Source organism: Rhinopithecus bieti, unplaced genomic scaffold (assembly GCF_001698545.2).
Source record: "Rhinopithecus bieti isolate Rb0 unplaced genomic scaffold, ASM169854v2 scaffold_10589, whole genome shotgun sequence".
NCBI classification, from domain to species: Eukaryota; Metazoa; Chordata; class Mammalia; order Primates; family Cercopithecidae; genus Rhinopithecus; species Rhinopithecus bieti.
In genome coordinates this window covers 3,682,097-3,692,424 of record NW_016807065.1, presented here as the reverse complement: position 1 = coordinate 3,692,424, position 10,328 = coordinate 3,682,097, and the positions used below count along the sequence as shown (strand labels likewise).

Sequence of the window (10,328 nt, the reverse complement as noted above, 5' to 3'; positions counted from 1 at the left end):
CCCAGGCTGGAGTACAGTGGCACGATCTTGGCTCACTGCAACTTCTGCCTCCTGGGTTCAAGTGATTCTTCTGCCTTAGCCTCCTTAGTAGCTGGGATTACAGGTGCCCACCACCACGCCCAGCTAATTTTTGTATATTTAGTAGAGAAGGGATTTCGCCACGTTGGCCAGGCTGGTCTTGAACTCCTGACCTCAAGTGATCCTCCCGCCTTGGCCTCCCAAAGTGCTGGGATTACAGGTGGGAGCCACTGCGCCTGGCCCAGATGCATTTATTAATGTTTACTGGTCCCAGGCACTAATTGCCTTATGATGACCCCTGTGTGAAGCTGCTATTCTGTAATTATTCCCATTTTATAGACAAGGAAACTGAAGCCCAGGGAAGTGGGCTTAACACCACACAGGCCCAGTAACAGGCAGAGTGGTTGACAATGTGAGTTCTAGAGATGGACTTCCTGGAGCCCTGGATCTTTTCCAAGTAATCCCATGGAATATACAAGAGGGTAGCGTGTTTGAATTATGCTCCTTCCACCCTCAAATTCACATGTTGAAGTCTTAACCCCCAGAACTGCAGAATAAATAAAATTATTTATTTGTTTATTTTTTGTTCTAACATGATCTGTTTTTTGTTTTGTTTTGTTTTTGAGACAGGGTCTTGCTCTGTCACCCAGGCTGCAGAGCAGTGGTATGATCACAGTTCACTGTACCCTCAACCTCCCAGGCTCAAGTGATCCTCCCACCTCAGCCTCTGAGTAGCTGGCACTACTGGTGTGCACCACCAAGCCTGGCTAATTTTGTTTATTTTTATTTTTATTATTATTTTAAAATTTATCGTTATTATTATTTTTCGAGATGGAGTCTTGGTCTGTCACCAGGCTGGAGTGCAGTGGCACGATCTTGGCTCACTGCAACCTCTGCCTCCTGGGTTCAAGCAATTCTCCTGCCTCAGCCTCCCGAGTAGCTGGGATTATAGGTGCCCGCCACCAAACCTGGCTAATTTTTGTATTTTTAGTACAGATGGGGTTTCACGATGTTGATAGTATGGTCTCCAACTCTTGACCTCATGATCTGCCCACCTCAGCCTCCCAAAGTGTTGGGATTACAGGTGTGAGCCACTGTGCCTGGCAATTTTATTTGTTTTTTTGTAGAGACGAGGTCTTGCTATGTTGCCTAGGTTGGTCTCAAACTCCTGGGCTTGAGTGATCCTCCCAACCCTGTAAGAATTAAAGAAAGAGGAAAGAAACATGAAAGGTGGCTTAACAGTCAAGCCACCTTTCTCTCTTATTTTCAGAGAAAATAAACCTGAGAGGGGCTTCTGGCCGAGTTAGGTCAGAGGCACACTCTCTTACAGACCAGGAGTTTTTAAAGATTTAGTCGGGGAGAATTTATCAGAAGCTTGGACTGCTTCTGTGTTTCTTTCTTTCTTTTTTTTTTTCTTAGTTGAAGTCTCGCTCTGTTGCCCAGGCTGGAGTGTGGTGGCACAATCTCGGATCACTGGAACCTCTACCTCCCCGGTTCAAGCAATTCTCCTGCCTCAGCCTACAGAGTAGCTGGGACTACAGGCGTGCGCCAACACTCCCAGCTAATTTTTGTGTTTTTAATAGAGATGGGGTTTCCCCATGTTGGCCAGGCTGGTCTCAAACTCCTGACCTCAGACGACCTGCCCCGCCTTGGCCTCCCAAAGTGCTGGGATGATAGGTGTGAGCCACCATGCCCAGTCCTGTGTTTCTTTGTTGTGCTTATCTGGGAGGGAGAGTTGCATGTCTGTCCCCATGCATCTTCCTGCAGCTGCAGGCATTCCCCGCCGAGTCTGCCTTTAGCTTCCCTATGTTAGTGCATCTGAAGGGAAAGGAATGTGCTTATTAAGTAAGACCCCACTGTTTCACTGGGGCCCATTGATTGAGGGTGAAGTTTGGCAATTACCCAAGAGACTTCCCCTCACCTCCCGCTGTGTCTGAGCTGCCTTATCTGTGTTTTACTGTCTGATCTTTCTGGCTGCTTGTAGTTAGAAGAGAAGTGATTTTCTTGAAATGCATGAGGCTAGAAAGGAAGCTGGAGGTCAGGTGCGGTGGCTCACGCCTGTAATCCCAGCACTTTGGGAGGCCGAGGCGGGTGAATCACCTGAGGTCAGGAGTTTGAGACCAGCCTGGCCAACATGGCAAAACCCTGTCTCTACTAAAAACACAAAAGTTAGCTGGGCACACTGGCATGCACCTGTAATCCCAGCTACTCAGGAGGCTGATGCAGGAGATTCGTTTGAATCCGGGAGGTGGAGGTTGCAGTGAGCCAAGATCACACCATTGCACTCCAGCCTGGGCGACAAGAGTGAAATTCCGTCTCAAAAAAAAAAAAAAAAAAAAAAAGAAAGAAAGAAAGAAAGGGAGCTGGAACTTGAAGTGGCAGGATTTGTCTGAGATGACAATGCTCCGACTCTGTCAGCCTTGGCCTCCCAAAGTGCTGGGATTATAGGGTTGAGTCACTGTTCTTAATTCCCTTTTTTTTCTGTTTTTGAGATGGAGTCTTACTCTGTCACCCAGCCTGTAATGCAGTGGTGCGATCTCGGCTCACTGCAACCTCCATCTTCTGGGTTCAAGCGATTCTCCTGCCTCAGCCTCCTGAGTAGCTTGGATTATGGGCATGTGCTACCACACCTGGCTAATGTTTGCATTTTTAGTAGAGATAGGTTTCACCATGTTGGTCAGGCTGGTCTTAAACTCCTGACCTCAAGTGATCTGCCTGCCTCGGCATCCCAAAGTGCTGGAATTACAGGCGTGAGCTACTGTGCCTGGCCTGTTTTTAATTTCACCTAAGAAGTTTTTAAATTCACTCTCTAGTCACAAAGAATTATTAGTATTATTTAATTAATTTATTTCTTTATTTTTGAGATGGAGTCTCACGCTGTGGGCCAGGTTGGGGTGCAGTGGCGCGATCTCAGCTCACTGCAAGCTCCGCCTCCTGGGTTCACGCCATTCTCCTGCCTCAGCTTCCTGGGTAGCTGGGACTACAGGTGCCCGCCAGCACGACCGGCTAATTTTTTTTTGTATTTTTAGTAGAGATGGGGTTTCACCATGTTAGCCAGGATGGTCTCGATCTCCTGACCTCATGATCCGCCCGCCTCGGCCTCCCAAAGTGCTGGGATTACAGGCATGAGTCACCGCACCTGGCCCACAAACAATGATAAATAAAGCTTAACTCTTATGTAAAGACCTGACAATGTATACAATGGTCCTCTGTTGATTTGGAAGCAGGGACAGTTTTCTATTACAGTCTGTTGATTGTATTGTATAATTGTTAAGGGAAAAAAGGAAAATTATATTTCTGTTTTTTTTTGTTTGTTTGTTTTGAGACGGAGTCTCACTCTGTCACCCAGGTTGGAGTGCAGTGGTGCGATCTCAGTTCACTGCGACTTCCACCTCCCTGGTTCACAAACGATTCTCTTGCCTCCCTCTTGAGTGGCTGGGGTTACAGACACACACCACTGCACCCAGTAATTTTTGCATTTTTAGCAGAGACAGGGTTTGTTGGTCAGGCTGGTCTCCAACTTCTGGGCTCAAGTGATCCACCCGCTTCAGCCTCCCAAAGTGCTGGGATTACAGGCATGAGCCACCAAGTCCGTCCTCCCCGGTATTTCTTATTGGAACAGTTTTTCTTGTTTGAGGTTTCTTTTCCACACCCTGACTCTACAATGACTCAACCACAAATTCGGGAACCTTGCTTCTGAGGCCCATTTTCTGACGAGTAAGTTTAGTCCCAAATGGGGAAAGTACCTAAGTTCCAGCCTTTTCAGCCTGACTTTGCATCTGTTTAGAGATAGGGTCTTACAGGGGTGATCACGTTAAAATGTGGTCATTAGGGTAATCCCTGATCCAATATGACTGATGTTCTTATAAAAGGGAGGCTTTGGCTAGATATGGTAGGGTGGCTCATGCCTGTAATTCCAGCACTTTGGGAGGCTGAGGCAGGTGGATTGCTTGAGCCCAGGGGCTTGAGACCAGTCATGGGCAACATAGCAAGACCCCGTCTCTACAAAAAATACAAAAAATTAGCTGGGTGTGGTGGCGCACACCTGTAGTCCCAGCTGCTAGGGAGGCTGAGGTGGGAGATCACTTGAACCTTGAGGTCAAGGCTGCAGTGAGCTATAATTACCACTGCAATCCACCCTGTGTGACACAACAATATCCTGTCTCCAAAAAAAGTGGGGATGGGGAGTGGAATTTGGACACAGACACACACAGGGAGAGCACCATGTACAGAAGAAAATAGCATCTATGGCCAGGCCCCAGTGGCTGACGCCTGTAATCCCAGCACTTTGGTGGATCACTTGAGACCAGGAGTTTGAGATCAGTCTGGCCCATATGGTGAAACCTCGTCTCTACTAAAAATACAAATGTTAACCGGGTGTGGAGGCATGCACCTGTCATCCTAGCTACTCCATCTCAAAAAAACAAAAAACAAAAAAACAAAAAAACAAAAAAAAAAAAAAAAAAGAAAATGTCATCTACAAGCCAAGGAGAGAGGCCTGGAACAGAACCTTCCCTTACAGCCCTCAGACGGAACCATATCTGCCAGTGCCTTGATTTTGGACTTCCAGCCTCCAGAACTGTTAGACAATAAATTTCTGCTGTTGAAGCCCCCAGTATGAGCTACTTTGTTATAACAGCCATATCAATTAAAAAAGAGAATTAAAGGAGTTGATAATTTTTTTTTTTTTTTTTGAGATGGAGTCTCGCTCTGTCACCCAAGCGGAGTACAATGGCACGATCTCAGCTCAGTGCAACCTCTGCCTCCCGGGCTCAAGTGATTCTCCTGCCTTAGCCTCCCGAGTAGCTGGGGCTACAGGCACATGCCACCATGTCCAGCTGATTTTTGTATTTTTAGCAGAGATGGGGTTTTGCCATGTTGGCCAGGCTGGTCTCAAACTCCTGACCTCAAGTGACCCACCCGCCTCGGTCTCCCAAAGTGCAGGGATTACAGGCGTGAGCCACTGCACCCAGCCAGGAGTTGATAATTTAATACACTTTCAATGCACAGTGTCTGGCTCCTGGTTAGCAATTATTAAGGACACTCAAATGGACAGAAACGATGTTACAGAAACACAATGGTACAATAGAGGGGTTGTGGCCAGGCACAGTGGCTCGTGCCTGTAATCCCAGCACTTTGGGAGGCTGAGGCAGGCAGATCACGAGGTCAGGAGTTTGAGACCAGCCTGGCCAACATGGTGAAACCCCGCCTCTACTAAAAATACAAAAATTAGCTGGGCGTAGTGGTGGGCACCTGTAATCCCAGCTACCTGGAGGCTGAGACAGGAGAATTGCTTGAACCCGGGAGGCAGAGGTTGTAGTGAGCTGAGACTTTGCCACTGCACTCCAGCCTGGGTGAAACAGCGAGACTCTGTCTCAAAACAAACAAACAAGCAAACAAACAAACGAACAAACAAAAAAGGTTTGATTCAAAACTGGCAAGCAAGGCCAATAATATAGAGAGAGTAAAAATACTATGAGAGATAGTGAAATAAGAGATAGTGAAAATACCATGAGAGATAGTGAAATAAGAGATAGTGAAAATACTATACGTTGAACAGGATGCGTTGAGAGATATGACTAAGACAACACAAAGGTACATTTCTCAAGCAGTGACACACAGGTTTACAGATGACATCATACAATGACAGATGTGGGTTTTAGAAAGAAGCAACAGCTCACAGAAGAGCCTTGCCATGACACAGCTGTGATGTTACAGACATATCCTCAAGCTGGGCATGGTGGTACATACCTGTGGCTCCAGCTACTTGGGAGGCCGAGGCGGGAGGATCTCTTGAGCCCAGGAGGTCGAGGCTGCAGTGAGCTGTGATCACACCATTGCACTCTAGCCTGGGCAACAGAGAGACACCCTATCTTTAAAAAAAGAACCCTCTTGCCAAGAAGGGCATTACAAAGTCATAATGTTATAAAAGCAATTATGCAAGGATGGGATATTGTAAACCAACCACAGCTTTATAATATCATAGCCATTACTCTAATGTTGCCAAACAGAAAGGCAAATACTACATGATCTCACTTATATGTGGAATCTAAATAATCAAACACATAGAAGCAGAGAATAGAGTGGTGGTTGCCAGGGGCTCTGGGTGGGTAAAATGAAAGCTATTGGTCAAAGGATACAAACATTCAGTTAAGAAAGATGAGACCGGACGCGGTGGCTCACGCCTGTAATCCCAGCACTTTGGGAGGCTGAATGGATCACCCGAGATCGGGAGTTTGAGACCAGCCTGACCGACATGGAGAAACCCCATCTCTCCTAAAAATAGAAAATTAGCCAGGCGTGGTGCTGCATGCTTGTAATCCCACCTACTAGGGAGGCTGAGGCAGGAGAATCACTTGAACTCAGGAGGCGGAGGTTGCAGTGAGCGGAGATCACATCATTGCACGCCAGCCTGGGCACCAAGAGCAAAACTCCGTCAAAAAAAAAAAAAAAAAAAAAAAAAAAAAAAAAAAGAAAAGGGGTAGCGCTTCTAATCCCAGCACTTTGGGAGGCCGAGGTGGGTGGATCATTTGAAGTCAGGAGTTCAAGACCAGCTTGGCTAACATGGTGAGACCCCATCTCTACTAAAAATACAAAAATGAGCCAGCTGTGGTGGCGGGTGCCTGTAATCCCAGCTACTCAGGAGGCTGAGGTAGGAGAGTTGCTTGAACCTTGCAGGTGGAGGTTGCAGTGGGTCGAGATTATACACTCCCAGCCTGGGAGAACAGAACGTGACTCTGTCGCAAAAAAAAAAAAGGGGTCTTTGGATTGATAAGGAACCCCTCCTTCTTCCTTCTCTTTTTTTTTTTTTTTTTTTAATTTTGGAGACAGGGTCTCTCTCTGTATTCCAGGCTGGAGTGCAGTGGGGTGATCTCAGCTCACTGCAACCTCTACTCCCGAGTTCAAGTGAGTTCTCTACCTCAGCCTCTCGCTAGTAGCTGGGACTATAGGCGCTCACCACCAAGTAGGCTAATTTTTGTAGTTTTTGGTATAGATTGGTGGTTTCACCATGGTGGCCATGCTGGTCTGGAACTCCTGACTCAAAGTGATCCACTCACCTGGCCTCCCATAGTGCTGGAATTACAGGTGTGAGCCACTGTGCCCGGCCCAGGACCCCCCTTCTACCAGACCAGAAGCCAAGATGCACAGACTGGTGGCAGATATCGGTCTGGATTTGAGCCTCACTCACATCTTTAGTCAGGGACTAAATATATGTGTATAATATATATATACAATAGATTGGGTTGGATGGTCATGCCTGCATCCCAGCACTTTGGGAGGCCGAGGCAGGGGATCACTTGAACGCAGGAGTTCAGGACTGGCCTGTGCTACATAGGTGACACGCCTGTCTCTGCAAAAAATTAACTGGGTGCAATGGCGGCACCTGTAGTCAACGCTCTTGGGGGCTGAGGCAGGATGGTCGCTTGAGGGCCAGGATTCGAGGCTGCAGGAGCCATGGATTGGCACTACTGCACTCCAGATCTGGGTGACAGAACCAGACTCTCTCTTTCTCTCTCTCTCTCTCTCTCTCTCTCTCATCAGTATATATATCAGAGGCTAGGAAGAGGGGAGAGGGGATGGAGGAAAAATAAGATACAAATGTATTGTATTTATTTATTAGTTTATTTATTTTTTAAGGAATTTAAGCTTTTATTCAAATTCATAGCAAAAGCAAAATTTGTAGACATTTTTACAATTACTTACATAAAAAGTAATAAGACAGGTCACAAATTTGCACAAATAATTAACAAAAGTTTCTAGGGCGATGAATACTAAGCCATATGTCACAGCAAGTATCTAAACTGTGATAAGAATAAGGGCATAACTAACATTTGCACCGAGACCAGAATAACAAACAAAAACAACCCTTTAAACGCTTAGTTCTATATGAAACCTTCTTCTCTCTCCCAGATACTTAATGGGTCTTAATACATGCCATTTTTTTTTTAGACACACATCATGTCAAACTATAACATTACATAAATGAGGCAGTTAATGTGAAAAGCCTCCTAAAATGTATAAACTAACTGGTACTGAATTGAGTTCTCCCATTTACATTATACGTACAATTAAATGTAAACCATATTTCACAGTTTTGGAGTGTTTATGAATATGATGCACAGTACCATGTCAGGTTTTACAATTGTCTTCCTGAAATCTGGCTCTAGGTTCTGATCATGCCTGTCCCCCAGCCACTGTGATCGCAAGTAGTTAAAAATATAGAAACCCTGTGTCATCATCATGGTCAGACAGTTCAGCAAGAGCAGTATTCCAACGCCAAACGATGATCCTCACACGACTATTTTTACATACGTTGTGCAAATATACAGCATTCAGGACAGATATATCTGAGGCAAATCATTTCAAAACGTGTATCGCTATTTTTGTAACTTGGGCAACAAATGACTCAGCAAGTTCCTGCCCTCTCTATGGCTTGTTTGTTTTAAAATTTAAAGCCAGAGAAATGCACACACACTACCAACCTACACAAGCACACACCACGCACGCCACGACACTCTCTCACAGAGTCCTTATTTCATTTTAGAGTATGGTACATAGTGCAACTTCACAATGTAGAGGGTTTAACACACATTCAGTGCGTGTTTTTCTGTGCAAGTTCTTAGTGGTCTAAATCCTAGTTGAAGGTATTCATTTGCAGAACCACATGATTCAGGAGGTTGAAGGAAAAAGAAAAGTTTCATTACATTTCTGAAAACAGCACTAGATATGCAAAGGCAGCGGACAATCTGGCCATCGACGCAGCCAGATTAGGGTAATTTTAAAGGGAGATCCAAGCAGTTACTTAGATTGGTCTCTAGAAAAATAGGTCAGTATATGCTGTATCTTTGTCAACCGTTCTTTCAAAGACTTCATTGACAAAACTGACAGCTGGTATCATGGATGTACAGGGAGAACTGCAGGAAGCCACCAATACCATGCGGGTCCATTGGGGTTGCCTGAAGGTTTTCCTCCCTCTCGGGCATTGATTCAAAGTGCTGAAGAATTTGGCTTCGAAATCTGTCTCTTAAATTCTGAAACCAGCTGCAGGCTTGAGAGTAAACCAAATCATGAAGCTCTCTGAGATTCTTAATCTCATCTTCATTCTCAACCTTAACATCTTCCAGATATTCAGTGTCGGCAGTGCAATATCCATCTTTCATTCCTCTTTTTAAAACCCTAAACCACTTTCCTCCAACTGTATCAACCACCGACCTTCCATCAGGTAAGAAATGCACGTTTCTAATTTGTAACATACAACCATAATCTGCAAAACTATTTTGTACATCACTGACACACATGCCAAACTGTTTGGTTCCAGTCTGTATACTTCTTCGAATCATCAGTCTATATCTTGGCTCAAATACATGGAGAGGGCAAGGCACAGTGGGGTAGGCCATAGTACAAACAAATGTTGGAACATTCTTTGTCAAGTGTGAGAGTTCAGCAGTTTCTTCATCATATTTTCTTTTCTCTCAGACAGTTCATCAGGCAGATACTTCACTATTAATTCTTTCAAAAGCTGTGTGACACAGTACCTCCTATCTGCTAGATACTCTTTTAAGCTTTCTTTGCAAAGAGGACAATATGGTGCATGATCTAAACAACACTCAAGACAATTCTTACAGAATGAATGTCCGCAAGGGGTTGTTACTGGCTCAAAAAACAACCTCATGCAGACAGAACACTCGAAATCCGAGACATTGATGAATTCTTCTGGAATATCACCATAAGCTAAGGAAAACATATAGACTTCATTGGGAGTTTCTCCTTGTTTTTTAAGCTTATTTCTTCCATCTTCATTTACAATCACATCCTGTTCTAAAAGAGACAACTTTCTTTTCAGCAGAACACCTTTTTCTTGAACAGACAGAACAGGTTCTGAGGACACTCTTTTTATTTTTTTATTTTTTTTTTTGAGACAGAGTCTCGCTCTGTCGCCCAGGCTGGAGTGCAGTGGCTGGATCTCAGCTCACTGCAAGCTCCGCCTCCCGGGTTTACGCCATTCTCCTGCCTCAGCCTCCGGAGTAGCTGGGACTACAGGCGCCCGCCACCTCGCCCGGCTAGATTTTGTATTTTTTTAGTAAAGACGGGGTTTCACCGTGTTAGCCAGGATGGTCTCGATCTCCTGACCTCGTGATCCGCCCGTCTCGGCCTCCCAAAGTGCTGGGATTACAGGCTTGAGCCACCGCGCCCGGCCGAGGACACTCTTTTTAAACGGTCCTCTCTGGCAGGCGTTTCTGTTGAATGTATAGACTGTGCTGACTGAGCACGGTTTAAGCTTCCTTTGACGGGCTCTGAAGTGACCTCTG

The 10,328-nt window shown here is 45.4% G+C and overlaps 1 pseudogene across 1 annotated transcript; it reads right to left on the bottom strand.

The window, feature by feature from the left end:
* Positions 1-8,633: 8,633 nt before the first annotated feature.
* LOC108534611 (LON peptidase N-terminal domain and RING finger protein 1 pseudogene) lies at positions 8,634-9,907 on the bottom strand (annotated as a pseudogene). Its single transcript, XR_001887004.1, has one exon. The product of XR_001887004.1 is annotated as an LON peptidase N-terminal domain and RING finger protein 1 pseudogene (transcript).
* Between the last annotated feature and the right edge of the window lie 421 nt (positions 9,908-10,328).